The sequence below is a fragment of the Zootermopsis nevadensis genome, unplaced genomic scaffold, assembly GCF_977971745.1.
Source record: "Zootermopsis nevadensis isolate Lab colony 2312 unplaced genomic scaffold, Znev_1.0 Znev_ptg000002l, whole genome shotgun sequence".
In the NCBI taxonomy this organism is placed as follows: domain Eukaryota; kingdom Metazoa; phylum Arthropoda; class Insecta; order Blattodea; family Termopsidae; genus Zootermopsis; species Zootermopsis nevadensis.
Genome location: NW_028259134.1, coordinates 4,826,914 through 4,847,707, shown reverse-complemented (window position 1 = coordinate 4,847,707; position 20,794 = coordinate 4,826,914). Strand labels below are relative to the sequence as shown.

The 20,794-nt window shown below is 39.3% G+C and overlaps 1 protein-coding gene across 6 annotated transcripts in view; it reads right to left on the bottom strand.

Moving 5' to 3' along the window:
* The window catches only part of tn (tripartite motif containing protein thin), a 64,984-nt gene extending 44,814 nt beyond the window's left edge, over positions 1-20,170 (bottom strand). For 2 of the 6 annotated variants that reach the window (XM_022072393.2, XM_022072394.2), the window contains exons 1-2: positions 19,949-20,170; positions 15,955-16,053 (exon numbers count right to left, since the gene is read on the bottom strand). The gene's annotated coding sequence lies outside the window, so the exon portion shown is untranslated. Of the gene's footprint in view, positions 1-15,954; positions 16,054-19,906 lie in introns of all 6 variants that reach the window. The other 4 variants (XM_022072388.2, XM_022072386.2, XM_087354718.1 and 1 more) reach the window with 3 other exon arrangements.
* Positions 20,171-20,794: the final 624 nt, after the last annotated feature.

The following is a 20,794-nucleotide window of genomic DNA, read 5'->3' as shown; positions in this document are numbered from 1 at the left end:
TAGCCATGACCTATTTCACGACAATATAACTGTCCCGAAATTTGACTAAAAATAAGGTAAATCATCTCAGCCTGGTAAGGTTGTGTTTCGGCCGAGATTTGAACCGGGCAACCACAAAGTCTGATTGCATAATGCACAGTAAAAGAACTTGTTTTGGACTAAACGTCTGGATTCAAATACTCGTACACTCGTTCTATTTTCAGTTGTGTTCAGAATGACGTTGTACGAGGGTCGCTCATTAAGTAATGCCCCACATTTTTTTTCTCAGCCAATAATGAAGATAGAAAAGTGTACTTTTACATGCTTGAGATTTGATGTTTCCCGCGTTCGTGTACGGAGTTTCAAATGATTCCAACCGATAGCGGAGCTGTAGTGAACTGTTAAAATGGCGTCTGTGAACGACTCTCGTTACAAGCAACGAGCTGTAATTGAATTCCTTGTTGCTGAAAAAGAAACGGTGGTGAACATTCATAAACGTTTGTGTGCTGTGTATGGAAGCTGTGCAGTCGATAGGAGCACTGTTGGTCGCTGGGCTAAGAGAGTTAAAGCTTCAGGAAGTGAAGAAACCGAGCTCCGTGATCTGCCGCGCTCTGGGCGTCCTGCCACAGCCACCACTCCAGACATGTTGAACCGCGCGGATGCCATTATTCGTGAGGATCGGCGCATCACAACTCGACAATTGGCCCAACAGCTTTCAGTCAGCAATGGAAGTGTGATTGCAATTATCCAGGCTCTCGCATATTCGAAGGTGTGCGCAAGATGGGTTCCACGAAGTCTCACAGCAGACCACAGGATTCAAAGGAAAACGATTTCTTCTGAATTGTTGGAGCGTTTTGATGCTGAGGGAGAGGTCTTTCTGTCCCGGATCATTACAGGTGACGAAACCTGGATACACCACTTTGAGCCAGAGACAAAAAGGCAGTCAATGGAGTGGCATCATCCTCAATCACCGAGAAAGAAGAAATTCAAGACAACTCCCTCCGCCGGAAAAGTCATGATGACTGTCTTTTGGGACAGTGATGGGGTCATTCTTGTGGATGTGATGCCAAGAGGTGCGACCATCAATTCAGACGCGTACATCAGGACCCTGAAAAACCTCAAGAAGCGTTTTCGACGAGTTCGGCCTCACAAGCATCCAGCAGAAATTTTGCTCCTGCACGACAATGCACGCCCTCACACAAGTCTGAGAACCCGGGAAGAAATCACCAAATTGGGTTGGACGGTGCTACCCCATCCACCCTACAGTCCAGATCTGGCACCCTCCGACTTCCATCTCTTTGGGCCACTTAAAGATGCTATCCGCGGAACAAGATTTGAAGATGACGAGAGCGTGATTCAAGCAGTGAGGACATGGCTACGTGCACAGGACAAGAGCTGGTACCGGCAAGGCATGCATGCACTTGTTCCACGCTGGCGTAAAACCGTACAAGTTGATGGGGACTATGTGGAAAAATAGTATGTGTAAAGGAAACATTGATTTATATTGTCACTAAATTTGAGCCATCTTGAATAAATATGTTCTGAGGAAAAAAATGTGGGGCATTACTTAATGAGCGACCCTCGTACATGCATTGCCCGAGACGGACTACGAAGTAATGTCCACGCACCAACACAAGTCTGTTGTGAGTGGGGTGAACGTGATCGGCTACGCTATTACTCTTTCAGAAAACATGCGTCCACCGCTGCAACGCAATTCACTGCAGTGTTGGAGACTACTGAAGTGAGATGTGTTTGAAATAGCGACAGGAAATTTGCGCATGCGCTGTAAGATCACCCAGTTCTCCCATTTCTGTTTCCTAGCAGAGAGACAGAACTTGAAACAGCGCATCGGATTTGCGCATCGCAAAGTCGCGTGTTGTTCCAAACAAACTGTGCGTTAAATTGAGAACGAAAGCGGCTTATGTTTTACTGTCTCATGTGGTGGTCCAGTGATGGAATTTTCGAGTTCTGTAACATCGAACAATTTATTGATAGTTAATTACCAGTTGCCTAATGTCTGAGAAGTTAACAATGATTTGTTTGGTGAGTCAATAGGTATGAATTTCTTAAAATAACTCAGACTGTGGTTAATTACAATCTGACGTCGGCCATTTTAATGCGCCAATCCAAGTGACCGCATTTCAACGTCTCTGGCCGACATCTGTTAATGAGCATGCCGCTTCAAATTCAGCACCGCCTTGACATGGTTGTGGGTGAGACTAGACTGAAATTATGTTGACAACCTTCGCACATATAGGTTAAGAATAATGACATTTCAAACTAATATGATACGTTCTTAAAATTTTTCAGACAATCGCACTGCGTTTATTTTTAAAAATTTAATACAGTTTTCCCAATTCACCTAAAATTAAGATTAGATCAAATTAGAAAAATTATAGTAATAATTCGGTGCAAAGTATTTTATATTGTAACTAACGATAAGATATTGAAATATGTAGTCTAATAAACTTTAATTTCATCCCTTCAATTTAACGATCACTCAAAGGGAGGAATATTGATTGAAGGTACCCGAGAACATATTGCTTATGAGAATGTTTGAACATTCTGTGGAAGAAGTAACAGGACGATGGCGAAACTTTCAAACACAAGAGCTTCATGGCTTATACTTTCATACAATATTAATACTGTTATCAGATTAAATAAGATGAGATGGACGCACGAATACAAGGGACAGCCGAAACATCTCAAGGGTAGAGACCTCTCAGAAGATGTTGGTGTTGACGAAATAATAATGAAAATTCAATTCAATTCAATTCAATTCAATTAATTTATTTACGTGTTTGCCAACAGCAAGAAGCCAATAACAGGCAAACACTGATAATATATACAATAATAGTGAAATAAAAATTAAAAATTAAAAATCTTACACAAACGGATTAACTAAACTTATAAATATACAGTATTAAATATAACTGCCAAGTACAGGCAAACCCAAAATAGAAACAATATTAACACAGAGCAAAAAATGAAGGAATATAAATAAAAACAAAATAATCCACGTAGGGAACACTAATATAATTGTAAAACTTTAAAAAATATAAAAAGACAGATAACCAAGCTAGATCATTTCCCTTGTTGAGAACGTTCGCTCAAGGGAGACAATGTTTGTGCTAAATACGTCCAAAGATTTACATACGTCATTTGCAGCGATGACGCACCTCGCTGAAGGACTATGTCGTAGTGCACTGCTCACACAAAAAGTAGAAAATTCTCTTATTTGCCTCGCCGGCACACGTAAACCAACAGCGTCCATAATGGAATGGCAATTTATTTTGCCCTTAAATACATTAATAAGAAATAACGCATCGAGATGTCGTCGTCTGGAATAAAGTGTTCTAAAATTTAAAGTAGATAGGATCAGTTCATATTTTCGGGGGATATTAAACTGGAAAAATCGGTAATTGCATAAACTGGCAAATTTTCTTTGAATATTTTCTAATTTATTAGAATCTGTCTGTGTAAGATTATTCCAAACGACCGAGGCATACTCAAGCTTTGACCTAATTAAAGCATTATATAAAACAACAAGGCTGTCTAAAGAGGAAAAATTATAAGTAATAAAACGAATAAGCCCTAAGGTCCTTAGTGCCTGGGAATGAACACAATTTACATGACAGTGAAAATACAGTTTACTGTCTAACAAAACACCAAGATCTTTTATACAATTTGTACGCAAGATTAAAAAGTCACTAACAATGTAATTAAAATGGATACTGTTGGTTTTACGTGTGAACGATATAATTTTGGTTTTCTCTATGTTAAGTTCCATATTGTTATCATTACACCACTCATGTACGGAATTGATATCTGCTTGAAGAGCTCTGCAGTCATGCACAGATTTAATATCGTGATATAGTTTCAAGTCATCGGCAAATAAGAGAAATTTAGAATACTTAATTTTGTCGCAAAGGTCGTTAATAAAAATATTAAATAAGAGAGGTCCCAAGGTAGAGCCTTGTGGAACTCCAGATAACACCGCGTAGAAAGAAGAGGACTGTCCTAAAATGCGAACAAAGGCAGATCTGGATGATAAATAACTTTGGAACCACTTGACATAAGGAGAAGATAGTCCAAATTTATTTAGCTTTTTCAAAAGAATAGAATGCGGGACTGAATCAAAGGCCTGCCTAAGATCAAAATACACAGAGTCGATCTGTCCCTGTGAACAAACAGACGGCTGAACATCATTAAGGTAGGTAACTAAATTAGTTACCGTAGATTTTGATTTACAAAAACCATGCTGACTGGGGTGTAATTTGAATTTGAAATAAAAGGAAAGGTGATCATGAACAATGCTTTCAAAAATTTTGGAGAGGTTATTAAGGATCGAAATAGGCCTATAGTTAGAAACTAAGGCGCTGTTGCCTTTCTTAAAAATCGGCGCAACAGCCGCTCGCTTCCATAACAAAGGAAAGTTCCCACTAGATAAACTAAGGTTGAAAATATGGCGTAAAAGAGGAGTTAAGATCTCAGAACAACCTTTTATGACGAAAGTCGGGATTTCATCGGGTCCGACGCATTTCGTCGAACGGAGACGACTAATTGCCCGCGTAACATCATCAACAGAGATACGAGGAATATTCAAAACATCAGAATAGGCGAAGTCAGAACTAGTCGTAACATTAACGCAAGAAGGGGAGTTAAAAACAGAACGAAAGCGGTCAGCAAAAGCCTCAGCAATTGCCTGGGGTTCCGTGATAAAACTGTCTCCAACTTTAATTTGTGTAATCGACTGGTCTTTCTTTTTGAAATTAGAAATATATTTCCAAAAGTGCTTTGGTTGGGTTTTCAAATTTTCTTCAATAGTTTTAATAATATTAATAATAAATTAAGAAGAAAGCGGAGAAGATGTTTAAATACAAGGACCTTCTCATTGAAATACAGAGAATGTGGAAGGTTCAAAAAGTAATTCCAATAATTACAGGAGGAACTGGAACTGTCTCCAGGTCACTCAGAAAATATTTGGTCAACATCCCGGGCGAACACAACATCAGGGAACTTCAGAAAACTGCCATTTTAGGATCTTCATACATCATTCAAAAGACGCTGATGTAAAATATGTAGTCATCTCTAACAATAAAATGATATAATTTGTATTAAAAACAAAATGTATTTCGGAAACAGCTGCTGCACTGTGTACCTCAGGAGCAAGGTTTGTCTTGGGTACATAGAAGTAAATCCTCTTTAATATGGTGAATAGATGGGATAATAATAATAATAATTATTATTTCTTGGAACTATTCTAATTTTATGCTTGAAACTAAAGTCTTTCGGTGGCCTTGAAGTACACAAATTGGTGACTGCTTCAATAATTCATATAAGTAGGGGCAGTAAGCACAAAGTTAAGTTGTCTGCCCACATGTAAGGAAAATATAAGACAAACAAGATGCAAAATATTAAGATTAAGATCGCGTCATGTATACAGCATAAACAAACGTACAAATGCAAAATAAAAACCACTGAACTGCAACACCATCATATGTTTTACTAAATCCTGCTCAGAGGAAGGGAAAGAGCGGATGGGTTGACAGTCCTCGTCTTACCATTGATACATAGATGGGAAATTCAATCTTTTGTTAGAGAACTAGGGCATTGGACAACAGAGATCTATAATTTTCCAGAATCATCATGTGATAATATCCGGACCAATACAGTAACTTGCTAAGGGCTGAATATCAGGGGCTCGATTCCTGGCACTTACAATGAGATTTCCTTCCCCATTACGTCCACAGTGGCTCTGGGGCACATTTTACAATTGGGGATAAACCGGCACAGTTTTAAAACAGAGCGCTCAGTTCATTAGTGTCGAGGTCAAAAACGCATGGAGCTTTATCTGCGCCCCATATGAATTATGATGTGATGCGTATGCAAAGAGAATAATTTTAAATTACTTAATTGAAAGTAAGTTGTACGTAAAATTTATCACACATCGAACAGCAAATGTTTTTTCTCGGTGACAGCTCTGGCTTCATCTGCAGTATAGAATTGTTAAGTCTCCCTTATCTGGCTCTGCGTCGGTGAAATGGCCATGTTTCTCCCTCATACGACAAACATTTTACGAAGAAGGTTTGAAATAGGAGTGCATGCATGCTCACGATGTTTTAGGGCTCAGTGTAAGGAAACGATGGGTGTGTGCTAAGGGTCCTGTCGTTCCACAGGACTTCAGATGTAGGAGGAAACGTCACTGAAGGTTTTATTAAACGAGGAAATTTTTTGAGCAAAAATATAACAATACTTTTGTACATTTTAATTCTTAGATTTGTATACGGCACACGAAAGAACTACGTGGTATCACAAATTTTCCGAATATAATGTGCTGTTAATTTCTTCTTGAATATAATTTTGATTCAGTACTGTCTTGAACACTGCCAACCACAAATTCCACATCAGGTTCCCAGTTACTGTCTTTCAGCTGTTAGAACAGTGCACTTTGCATTTGATATCCAAGAACATAATTATTTCTTCCTATAAATAGCCGCACTCTTTTGAGGACCTGAGAACCGCCATGGAATGGTGGAATATTAAAAAGCATCGCTTCTCGCATTTTAAGGGTGTAGACTGCCTGTGGTCCAGTCATCTTACTCCTTAAATTTTGCAATTTTTTCGATAGCTGTGTTTATCAGTTAATTCATGTCGAGATCATCTTTGCACAGAGACTCCTGGTAAAATAATGTGGTTCAGAAACAAAATATCTCACTCAGGACAATCTCCAATCATTGCATCCCGCATTAAAAAAACGCGTAGGTTTTTACCCATCAGATTGGGCGATGCAGCTATGAAAACGCTTACGAGTTTGTCTGTGACGTACCGAACGAAAATGCGCGCTTTGCCAACGTCACTACTTTGCAGTTAGAACGAAAACAAACTTATTTAGCCCACTACGTAATCCAGAGACTTTACGAATACAGGAAGTCAGACAGAGAGGTACCAAGTACTATTTACAGTATGGAAAGAACTTGCTTCCTTATCTTCTACCCCTCTGATAACCTTGCATTTTATTTATAACGGACGTGGAACGTACAGATTCTTCCCGATTTCTATACACACATGTCTGAACTGTCTTCTGCAGCCTAGCGGTTTTATAAAACATTGCTTAAAGTTATTTTCATGGACAAATTAATATTCTCGGGCTTTGCTCTGTTTTGGGGGCAAAATTCTTAGCTACAGATAAGCTAACACAAACCTTATCACTAATTCATCATCAGAAAGCTGTCTGCTTTACTTTTCAGCGTTACACAACATCCAAGCACTTGATGGAGTCACAATTATTTGTGACGTAAATCATATTTATTTTTCCTTTACGTTCGGTATCAATTCCTTAACTTTCTTTCCTCTTGCATTATTTCGAGAACATTCTTCATCTTAAATAGTGTGCACTGAACAAAAAAGCTACATCAACGTAATTTAGACACAGTCAGTTGATGAAATAATATCCTGCCCACATTCTGTTAAAAACCTGCAATTTCTATCTATTTCCCTCAGAATTCTGCCTCTCCTTTTACCGTTCTGCAGGCAAATGTTCTTGGCAGCGGCTACCTGTTACCTCAGAGAGTGTTAAGGAACGCGGCTTTAATAAATATTCATGTCTTCAAAATTTACGTGCAGTAAAGCCCTCGGTTTCTTCCGTCGTTGTGAGAGAAGTTCCCACACTGCGTTAAAAATTCATTTTAATAATTTTATTATGAGTACATTTTTACAGTATCATCGGTGACAGAAGGAAACAAAAACAATATCGCTCGCAGGATTCGGTCCTCGGAACGCAATTTGCTGAAGACTGTACTCAGTCTTGTCTGCGTTTATTTCTAGATCAGTCTGCTTCATGATCCCACAATTAAACTGAGGCTTGAGTTCTAATTTGGAAGACCAGAGGTCTGATCCTAGATTTCAAAATCTAATCGAAGCAGTGCATTGTCTTCCTACACAGAGCTAGAACGGTAGTTTGCCCTAAAGTAGGCATTAGCAAAAATATAACTGTGTTGGGACATTGTGTGGTGCTGGGTTGCGTCTACACTCCCTATTGCATTTCTCTGCTCCTGAATCGCTACTCCCCGTATTTCTGTAACAACACTGTCTACTCCTCTCACAGTCGTACTTGTGTGTGTTCATATATATTCCTCAAAAAAAAATCTTGCTGATTACGTTGCTACCTTGTTTCGTGAAAACAAAAACGTTCCAAGCTAGGTTAGTACCTTATTCAGTTATGTTCAACCGAAATTAATACAGAGTGTACACATGAAAAGTTATGACGTTATGACCCATATAGCAACTGGGAAAATCCCCGATCCTGACGTCACTAGTACCATTCAGAAAGTTCAAGGTCAAAACCTAGCTCACACGCCAGTCCTGTTACGCTGTGTGTATTTCGTAATTTGATGTCGTGGTAACTTTTCATTGACCTAAATTTGAGATGGGTTACAAACCCCTACGTTCTTCATATGACCTCGAGAATAAATTTTACTTATCTCCGATTTTAAAAATGATAAATTTCACCCTCTCATAAACTAGAAGCAGATTCCAGCTTCGCCATTGGCTAATTTCTACTACCGAATTCTGATCTGTTAATTCATACTGACCAGTCATCAACAAATATGTCTGTCTAAATAAGGAAAAATACAGGAGAAAAAGACATTCTTTCACGATGTCTTTACCCACCGATTCTACGAGGTGCGATCGGAAAGTTTCAAGACTGTGTCAATAGAGGGCGAACCGGATGTAGTACGAGCTTCTGCCTTTAGGGGGTGCGGCCTACATTCATAGTGAATCAGTGTGCCAGCCGGAATCATCGAATTAGCATTTGTTTCTTAGTTACGGGCGTTTTGGTAGTGCATTACACCGACCCTCCTGCGATTTCGGAATGGCGTGTGCATCAAATTTTGCCAAAGACTCGCCAAAACGGCTACGGAAACCTATGAAATGATAAAGCAAACATTTGGGGAGTCCGCAATGGGTAGTGCACAAACTTTTGTGTGGCATTCACGTTTTAAAAATGGCCGAACCTCTGTCGATGATGACGAGCGTTCTGGACGACCATCTTCGAGCACAACGCCCGAAAATGTTACGAAATTATGAAAAGTCGGAACTTGTTCCCGCTTAAAGACAAGTCGAAGTAAAACACAGGACTGACTAACTGAAAGGATACAAGAGGAGTATTAAAGTTTTTAACCGAGTTTCTGAAGTAAACAGACCGAGAAGAACCACGCCTCTAAACTTTCGACGAGACGCTGCATGTGAATCAGTAGCCACAAATTTGTCAATAACACAGAGTTTCAAAAAGGGGGGAAATTTAATTAAGTGTCGATGAGGTTGGTTGCAGTTGCGAATATACTAAACATCTGACTCGAACGTCGGTCTCATATGATTAAAAAAAACTCTTGCAATATATAGATATACAAGTTATATGCAGCATGCCCCACATTATAACACGGAATGTTAACGTTGTGTGTATACAACTTCTTGTGCCAACGTTTTGTTTGATGGGCCATTATATTGCGTTTTCACGAACAAGAAATTCTGCGTAGAAACTTGACGGTATCCAACGTTAAAACGTCTAAGTGTATATAGCGAGGATAGAAAAAGCTGCTGGTCATAGCAAATCAGAGCAAAAGATGGGTCTTTTGTGTTGTAGCCCCATGTAGTCTGGTAGAAGTTTACCAACGTTTCACACGTCCTTGCTGCCTCCATCATCAGGACGATTTGTGATAAACTTCTAACGGACTACATGGTGCTAAGATCCAGAAGACAGGCGTCTTCGGACTCCGCCGTTAAAAACTCAAATCCTAAATCAAAGCAAATTTAACACGATAAATTTAAAGGTATATTTCGTAATTATTTGAAACATTACCTCTCAATTGTGCGCCCCCTTCTTAGCCAAATATCTGTGTTTTATACCGCAATAATTTTAGTATCATCATGTTATTGTGTTCCCTAAATGAACTTTTAACCTATTAACATATTTTTATTAATCTTCGTCTGGATGTCAATCACTAGATATCTCCGTTTACTCTTAAAGTTGAACGCAATTACCACTTCCTTGTTCCCGGTATGAATTGATAAAATATGAGCAAAGTAGGTTGGTTTTATTGTTCTTATGGAGAGATACTTCACTCGTATCTGGAAACTCTGCAGCTCGTGGCGGTGAGTGATATAGTCCCTGAAGAAGCCGGAAAGTAACAGTTGCGTCTATTTTACCAGTAAACGCACTGTGTTTGCCGATTTAGTACATCCAGAAATATCACAAGAACAACGATAATAGCTACACTTAATATAATATTAATGTAAATATGTAACTTTTAGTCAGGTTTCATTTTTAAATAATAAGATGCAATATGACAGTTCTATAAAATCCAAAGTTACTTTTCCAATTGTTTACAATAATCACTGAAAGATAGGAGCTAGTAATCTGCCATTTTTTACGGATATTAAATATACATATAAGTTATGTATAAAGCGTTTTATGTATTAAGATCACAAATTTAGCGATGGTATCAAACTTTTAGCTTATGGTAGTAAAATTGAAAGCGTGTAGTAGTGCTCTGTACCGCTGGAAATCATGCTTATATAGACACGTGTCTGTAAATAGAGATTATTAATTATTATACCGTTACATTTGACGGAGAGTGGTCACCATACGTTTTCCCAGAATTTCGTGTTCAACTTCGTGCAAAGTAGTTTTTCCTTAATATCCAAGCACAAACCGACGCCTGCAGTTCATTGAACAACGTCTGGAAAAGGACAAACGAACATGAAAGAGACTGCAGTGGTTTTGACATCAAAGAGAATAAACCAATCTTGAGAAGAGGCTTCATTACTCGACAAACTTAACTGGTTTTTGATGTCAAGAGCAGTTTTGTGCGGAGCTGTAGAAACCACCGAACTCTCTGAGGGTTATATCGATCGTTGCGAGACGCAAAAACGTGAATGAATCTCGCCTCTAAAAGCCACTCGACATGGGTCTTTAGTCGATTTGGTTGTCATGGTTATGATGTAAGAGCAAACAGTGCGGTCATTTCATCAACAGTCGCTCTGCGGCGCATTGTCTCCAAAATGGACCCAACTACAAAAGATAAGTAATACGTTTACGGAATTAAATCCGGCTGAATCAAAGTCGGAAGTCGCTGAGCTAATCCGATCGATTTATATTGTACTGAAAGGAAGCCATAAGCTACTTACGGTACCCACCTCTTGCAATAGGCCTGACTTTGTTCTCAGAATAACTGCCTATCAACAAGGTAGAAAGGTGTCATCTCGCTACATTGACAATTAATTAAGGCACACATTTGAATGAAAGAAGGTCAAAACCGATACAAGTCAAATTCACCATGAAACATTCCACTAAATTATAATTAGATAATTATTCCTTTAAAGACCAGTACCAGGAAGTTCCAATCGTTGATCTCGATAATTAAATTAACCACTGGATTGGCTACTGTAAACGTTTCAGTCCCTCTGTAGGTGCAACTGATGTTGAAATAACTGAAACATTTTATATTAAACTTAAAACACGTATGAGAAAGAATGAAAGAAAACAGACAACCTCACAGCATTTTTCGCAAATTTCTAACACGCAAGGGCTAGGAACCTAGATGAAGATATTTTGTCACGTGACCATTTCAAGAAAATATCTTAGATATTCTAGGATTTGAGATTCTCACGGTGGTGAATATAAAAATGGCTGTCTTCTATGTTGTAGCGCCGTTAGGGGTCTTTGCTGCCTCCATCATCAGGGCGATACGTCAGTAAACTTCTACCAGATTGCAAAACGCTACAACCCAGAAGACGGCCATCTTAGCTTAGATATTATTTTTGTTTCTGAATCTAACTCTCGAAGTTTAAAATACAATTTATAACGACGGTTTAAAATAAATGGGTTACATGGTGGCATTTTATAGGTTTAAAAGAATCTTATAAAATAGCTAACTAATTTTATCCACAAAATGGAGTTTACTGGATTTGCATTTAAATCCGTCAATCGGTGACATGCTAACCACATCCATATTTGAATCAGACGTGATCTACCAGTAGATGGGATAATATCAAAATTCATCTTGGAGTTTGGTCAAAGTCATTCGGGACAAAGTTCAAAGACAGGCTTTTGTGAAACCGATAATGAACCTTCAATTTCCCTAAAAGCTTGTAAATTTATTGGCCGGCCGAGCTACTGTCAAATTTCTGGAGACGATCCTGTACCATGAATTTACTCAGTTACTTAGTCAGCCAGCTGTTAAATTCGACTAGACGTATTTACATCAAATAAAGGTTCTTGACTGTATGAAGTCTTGAGGTAGTATAGTTGCGTCATATTGTGATATTAATTAAAATAATTATTATATTTGTTTACCGTCAAATCACAATAAAATAGTAAGATAAGATAATTAAAATGATTAAAATATCATCTTATGTTCCATATCGAGCATTCGATTTACATCGGAACTTTCACAACATGTTTCGGTTTATCAAACCGTCATCAGGTGTAAATTATAAACTTTTAAACTCAAATTACATTTATTTATAGTTTTACAATTTTATACTTTTATCATCTTTCTCAGTATATTTTTTGGAAGTTGTATTTAGATATTATTAATATAAAATTATTGTTGAGGTGGTTCGTTATTGACAAACCTCGTTCTGAGATGGTAACACTTCTGGATCTGTCCTCTGAACACATCTGAACCGATTGCTATTTCATATATGACTCGTAAAACATCAAAACACCACCTCAACAATAATGTTATATTAATAATATCTAAACACAACTTCCAAAAAATATACTGAGACAGATGATAAAAGTATAAAATTGTAAAACTATAAATAATTGTAATTTGAGTTTAAAAGTTTATAATTTACACCTGATGACGGTTTGATAAACCGAAACATGTTGTGAATGTTCCGATGTAAATCGAATGCTCGATATGGAACATAAGATGATATTTTAATCATTTTAATTATCTTATCTTACTATTTTATTGTGATTTGACGGTAAACAAATATAATAATTATTGTATGAAGTCTATTTAAAAGTCAGTGGAGAAAATTTGATGTAAGCTTACTAATTTTGCTTGCATAAAAAGAATCCTTTTGTTACGATGTGTTTTTGTGTGTCATACTGAAAGGCCTCCGAACCCTTTCATAGAATTTCGTCAAAAGAAAAAAAAAGTTAACAAAATGTGAACATTCACAAGAAACTTTTACAAGAACTGTCTAGAGATTCGGGGAAATTATGAATTTATTGCAAGTCTACTGTTGAACGAAATTGAATTCGCGAGAGCAAGAAAAACACAAGTTACACGAGCGAAGCATTTCGACAATAAACATTCGTTGCACTTTTGAAAAAAAAAAATCTTACATTTCGGTTGTCGGAAAATATATAGCGAACTGGCGCAGGAAGGTTAGAACAGGACGTGGCCTGCGTGAGATCTCGTTTCATCGACGTTGTTTGTTTATTAATTAAATCGAATTGAGTTGATTTGCAACCAACAACAAATATTTCAATATGTTTGCGTGACTTTCTGGTTAAATTGTATTTTACGTTTGTGTGTAATTTAACCACTGAATTAGATAGTGTAGACCACATACACGTACATTCAACTCAAAGAACAGAATTACGTCAAACTGAAGCACATCCTTCATTACTAGATAATAACTGACTTCATTATTTAACAAGTTAGGAAATGTATGCATAGCATAACAATTCTGCCGCTCCCAATGGAACTCGACCTGTGACCTTTGGCAATGGCTCTAGTGACGTCAGAATGCCTGGGGGTAATTACCTTTTTGAGGGTGTGGTGTTTGGCGTCTGTCTGTCTATATAAATGTGTAATGACGTAACGAGGGAAGATTCCTCACGTAGGATTCGAGGTTTTCACGGCGGTGAGTTTGAAGTCTTCTGGGTTGTTGCACCGTGTTGTCTGGTAGTTGTAACAACCAAGAAGACAGCCATCTTCAAGACTCTTCATGTGACTGCGCGGTTGATAGGGGATTATCCATTTTGAAATTTCTAACCAAATTATATCAGTACGCAGAAACGCAGGTAAAGTGAATATTATTGTTTTTTTTACACCTTTCAGTAACCCCCCCCCCCCATATCGAATGTCATAAAGTATGCTGAGGTAAGTTGATGGACTGAAATAATCGATCAATTTGAAATCCGTTGATTAAATTCTATTTTCACTGTTCACTCACTTTGCCCCCCCGTCTGCAGCTATGCCCCACGCATGCGCAGTAGCATGCTTCGATACCCGCTCGGCGTCCATCCATCTGGACCATTGCCCTGGCATATGCGCTTCTCTTCACGTGCAAGCAAAGATGCCCTAAGCATCCCGCGTTCGTTCAGTGAATAATATTATTCAACACACAGATATCACGACTTTAAGGACCATATTAAAAAATTATACCAATTCCAAACTTAATTTTTTTACTATCATATTAGTAATCGTAGAAAAATACGTACTTGAAAGACCTAACTGTGGATCTGATAAATAAGGACGGAAATTGTAATTCAAACATGTTCAGTTCTTGAGCTACAGAGATTTCTTTCAGTTTTAATAAAGGCTCTCGAACATGGAACATTCTTGACTGGCTCTCTGCTTTCGTCACGTGATATTTGTGGACGCTTTGGGTCCGCGTATGAGAGTTACCGGGGCGGAAATTGGAGGGGGGATGGAGCCCGATTTGAAAATTTCAAGGAGAATGCGCTTGTGAAAATATATTTATCCGTTACATAACACAGAATATTGAGGCTAGCATAACGTAAAATCTGACGAAATTATATTGGATTTTAGTTTAACGCTTTAAAGCCCATGAACCACCAGGTTTCTGAATCAGTAATCGTGCATTTTGTACATGCAGGTCTTGTATGATACTCAGTGTAAAACAGCGATTACTTCTTCAAAGAGTGTTAATCAGAAAATAATCGTAATTTATTATTTTATGAATTTCGTTTATTATAAAACATAACACAAATTGTAATGAGAAAACTTATAGACGAAGAAAAAGTATATATTTTGTAAGATAATCGATTTCTGAGAAAATTATGAAGTCTGATCTAACAGATTTAAAAACCATACCAAACTTCTTATGTGTTATTTTTTACGAACTTTGTATAAAATTAAATAAAAATTACACGAAACTGCAAGAAAATGTTTATTTATTATTGTATTCATTTCATAACCATCTGTGTAGTCTCTCTGTTCGCAAAAAAATTAAAGAATGATTAATCATTGTCTAATATAAGAAATTTGTGTGGTCATGTTGGTTGGCTGGTTCCAAGGGAAATCTCGACAATGAGAAAGACAGATAAGGTGGATTTCGTTCGTGCCAGAGCGTTAAACACTCGTTGAAAGCATAAGCAGAAAGAAAGAAGGAAAATATGGGGGAACTGAAAGGAAAAGTATGAGGGGAAGGAGAAGGAAGATAACAAGGGAGAAAGGGATAAAGCGTAAGAGGAGAAATATATTTTGGAAGACAAGAGTGAGAAGGATAAGACGAGAATAAGGAAAACAATGTGGAGATGGATAAGAAGAAGTAGGAGGAAAGGAAGGAGCTGGAAGAGGAGGATTATAAGGAAGAGGAACGGAAGATAACAAGGAGGAAATAATAAGGAAATGAAGAATTAGGACAAAGAGAATGAGAATAAGATAACAGCAAGGAGAAAAGTGATCAAAGAAGTGAAGGAAAAGTAGGGAGCGAGGATAATGATAACGGAGAAACAGTTTAGGAAAATTGAAGGGTGAGAATTAGGTGATAAAAGTAAAGGCGGAGGCAGAGGTGGAGGACATCAAGGACATCAAATGACATCAAGGACATTAAGGACGAAGGAAGCAGAAAATGTTTGCATTGTTCAGAACGTGGCTGATGATTTGGATCTGATTCTCTGAGACAAATTCATGTCACTTTCTTCGGCTTCATCCGCCGTCCAGTCACCGCGGTGCAGAAAGAAGTAGCGCTCTGCACACTTACCTTGTGTGATGATGTCGTCCTTACGTGGGGCTGAGGTCGTCCGAGGCCCCGAGGGGAAAGCAGCCGCTATCTGACCCCACCGGGTTCCATTTTGTCGTCCTGGAATAAATCGAATTGTCAGCAAAACAGGACACACGCTCTCTAACTCAAGAAGGTAGACATTTTTTTCAACCAAATTTAACAAGTTACATAGTGTACGCACAAATTAACAATTCTAGCACACCTGTCAACATTTCTCTTTTAAACTTTGCAAATTACGCCAATGGCGTCACAGTTTTCTTGAATCAAAGACTGCTTGGGAGGCGTGTCTAGTGCCTTTCCAGCTGGGAGATTGAGTAATCTTGGAGGATTCTCCTGGGAATGCGGATGGCTGGGGAATCCTCCCAAGTTGCCCGAGTAGAGTAACGCATGTGACCTTCATGAAAAGACTCGCGTTATTTTTGACCGATTTGAAAGAAATCTGGATAGTGACTACAAAGTTTCGTACAATTCATAAATAACAAATTTCATGAAAATCCCTTCAATGGTCTTGTAGTTGTTACGTGCGGACAGACAGATAAGCACAAGAAAGCATGGCGGAGCCAAAATGTCTAGGACAGGCCGAACGAGGCGAAGGCCACGACCCGGTTCTAACAGCGTTGCTCATCCCGCGACGTACAACTTGTATCATCGGTTAGGGATTTGGCTACGTCCCGTTACAGTAGCGCCCTTTTGCAATTTTTTCGTTGTGGACGTGGCAAAACGCTAGCTTAAATTTTTCCACACAACAAGGATATTTGAAGGGCGTACTCGTTCGAGTACAGTGACATCGCTGATCCGTGGTCATTGTAGCGACTTAGGTCATTTTTTCGCCGTCGTCCCAGTTTATGCAGATTATTCACCCCCCGTAGAAACAATAACTCTCCGCCCCCTGTAATACACGTTGAGTACCACCGAATGAACACTGGTACCACCCCACACCTCTCTCAGTCATTCAAGTTTATTACCCCCGCGTAAAACGGAGGGTTTGGTCTCGAAGCGGACTTTCATAAACACAGAATACAACTTTCGGGACCATAGAACGTAAGGAGTTCTCCAACCACTTAAGAGACTTACGTCTCAAGAAGGACTCTGCTCCGTGGGAGTTGGTAAACTTTCCAAGATCAGAGCTGGTGAGAGAGAAAGAGAGAGTTTAAATAGTAAACAAGTAAGTCGAGGAAAAGATTATAATGAACATCAAACAGCAAGAAAGACAACTATCCGTGTTATACCAGCGCGCAGTCTGCAAACAATGGAAGACGGTCGCAAACACAGGAATTTCCCAGTCTGAAAGGCAAGAAATAAAAAAAGCCACAGATCGTAAGGCTCAGTTTCTATAATATCTCTCGTTATAAAATTGTACATATAGGCTATCAGCTTTGCTCCACACACACGCGGGGCAATAGATCAATGGCAACGTATAATATATTCATAAAGATTTACCTATTTGTATGATTTGAGGTTTTCACAGCGGTGAGTATGAAGATTTCTGTCTTCTGGGTTGTTGCGCTGTGTAGTCTGGTAGATGTTTACCAACGATGAATCGCCCTGATGACGGAGGCAGTATGACCTCTGAAACGTTGGTTAACATCGACCAGACTACACAGCGCAACAACCCAGAAGACAGAAATCTTCATACTCATCGCCCTGATGACGGAGGCAGCAAGACCTCTGAAACGTTGGTTAACATCGACCAGACTACACAGCGCAACAACCCAGAAGACAGAAATCTTCATACTCATCGCCCTGATGACGGAGGCAGTTTGACCTCTGAAACGTTGGTAAACATCGACCAGACTACACAGCGCAACAACCCAGAAGACAGAAATCTTCAAATCCATCGCCCTGATGACGGAGGCAGTATGACCTCTGAAATGTTGGTTAACATCGACCAGACTACACAGCGCAACAACCCAGAAGACAGAAATCTTCTTTATTTATTCGCAAAAGAGACGGGAGCGAATTGCAACTGAGTCTGATCCAGTTAAATTATTACCACTAAAATGCGTGCCTTTTAAAAGTGTTATTTCTTCTCTACCGACTCATTTAGTTTTATCTGGGCCTGATTGTTGCCAGAATTGTTTCAAATACAGGATCTTGACTTTGTTTCTAATGTTGCATACAAACCGAAATGAAGTACATACCCTAGAATCGCGTAATGTATCTTAACTTATTAATTCTAAAGTTCCCGAAAGATACCGTGACGTACTTTGTCTCACTTGAACAAGTTTAATTTCTAACTTTAAAAGTCACGTGTTCTGTATGCGGCTTAACTTCATCTCGCTACTCTAGGGTAATAATTAGCAACGTGACAGCCTATCACAATCACGCGCTAGTAGTTATGGCATCGAATTCTGACCGAGTTAAAAAAGTTGCATTTTTCACGCATTTGCAATGTACAAAATAAATTATATTATATTATTGTATAGGATAGCTTCGAATGGCACAATAACTAACTAACTAGATGGCTTACCGAACCCGAAGGTTCATCACCGAACTAACCTAAGCCCTCCACCGGACCTTGTTCTGGGCCAACAAAATCCAGTCTCCTTCAACTCCTATCTCCCATAGATCCCGCCTGACATTCCCATCTACGTCTAGGTCTCCCCAGCGGTGTCTCCCCCTCAGGCTTCCCAAATAGTGGACCCAACCAACCAGATGGCTTAGCGAACACAAAGGTTCATCACCGAATTAACCAAAGCCCTCCATCGGACCCTGTCCTGGGCCAACAAAATCCAGTCTCCTTCAACTCCTATCTCCCATAGATCCCGCCTGAGATTATCCTCCCATCTACGTCTAGGTCTCCCCAGAGGTCTCTTCCCTTCAGGCTTCCCAAATAGTGGACCCAACTAACTAGATGGCTTACCGAACCCGAAGGTTCATCACCGAATTAACCAAAGCCCTCCACCGGACCCTGTCCTGGGCCAACAAAATCCAGTCTCCTTCAACTCCTATCTCCCATAGATCCCACCTGAGATTATCCTTCCATCTACGTCTAGGTCTCCCCAGAGGTCTCTTCCCTTCAGGCTTCCCGACCAAGTGCACACCTCTTGCCCCATCCATGCGCGCTACATGCCCCACCAATCTCATTCTTCTCGAGTTAATCACCCTGACAATACTGGGGGAGGAGTACAGATTTTTCATAAAAATCCGTCCATCTGTTCTTGAGTTGAAACATGCAAATATACGCGCAGACAGACAGACATGACCAACTCCATTTGTATTCGTTTCGTGTACGTCATGCCAAGAACGTATAATAGCCAACAAATGCGAGATCTCAAAGGATGCATTTGGAAACTATTTTGAATCCATATTACAGTAAGCTAATTCTTACAGTAATTATTTATCTAAGCCTTGTATTAGCATAGACAAGTGCATGATAAGGAACTTCATAATTTATATTAAAAATATTAAGGGATACAATTAAAGGAAAATTAGAAACACAGAATGCGTGGAACGTATTGTGGAGACGGGTAGTTCATATATAATAGAACTTTTGTCGATAAACTTGTTGGAGAGTGAACACTTGGAAGATCACGGAATAGATGGAAGAATTACATTAGAATTAAGATGAAACAGGGCGTGTAAAATGGCGATTTATAGTGAATTTTATGACGAACAGATTCTTATGAACGACTCTGTCCCTCGACGTTAGGTAACTGAAAAAGCGAAGACGTTTTTCCACTGCACTACATCAGCTTTAATTCCTGATTGAGTCTCGAAGGTTAAAGGTGCAATTCTACAGACCACTGGGATATTACAGCACGAAGCTCACTGTTTTCGGTGTAAAACAGCCTTAAAATGGAACGTCCAAGTAATTTCGTCTTTCTCTACTTAAAAAGCTTTTCAGCTTAACAGTCGGTTTAATGCTTTCGAAATCTTTCCAAATGTTAGAGCCCCTGTGCACTCCGTGCGTTTCTGCGGGATATCTTACCATTCACTCGAGTACACTTTGTTTCACTACAACTGTACTTACAGGAATACACTTACTGTCCAGAGATAAACGAGGTAAAATTACGAATGTACCCACGCACACACAGTAATTGGTTCTTCCGTAAAATAAGTCTTTTTAGAAACACTTTCACGAAGAACTGGCCTACATTGAGGCAAAGGAAGGGAACTCACTGCGGTGCTTACGATGAATTCCCACTGTGGGCTTGGGCTGAGTCCCACAGGAATGCATCAGAGGTGACGACGACAGAGCAAATCCTCCTCACTGTGGAGGGGGAGGGGGCGAGAGGTACGGGCAGGAGAAGCGAAGGTTCCTTGAGATTTTTGGCACTGTAAATCATTCGTCTCTTACATGTATCAGTGGCTTATGTTCACGCCCAGCGGAAGAAATACGTCAGATATACGAGGAACTCGTCTCATGACCTGGACGGCTCGCGGTTCGAGTGCTGAGCTGGTGGATGGCGTCGGAAACGCCTGAACAAAGCCAGTCATTGGCGTCGCTCGTCACGAAGTTCATCCGTCGCGTACAGACTGTCGCAGCCGATCGAATCAACAATACGGCGAAAGCTTTGTGATGTCCGGTATAAAAATAATATAATTACTCTCACAGTGGGATAATTAGCGAGATAAATTCGTGACCCGATTTATAGATCACTAGTCCGCATGCACAAATTAGCCTTGGCCGCATTCAATTTTAGACACTGAGTTAATTAGTGGCATCTGGAAAACAGGCGATGTCAACGTTGGTTTGTAATTTGATACGCTCTTAAATCTGTCCTCTATTTTCGTATTGTGCATGAAAATATTTGGTTTCCTCACTTGAGCTCCTCTGCTGTTTGTCAAACGATGTGTTGTGACATTGTGAAATTAA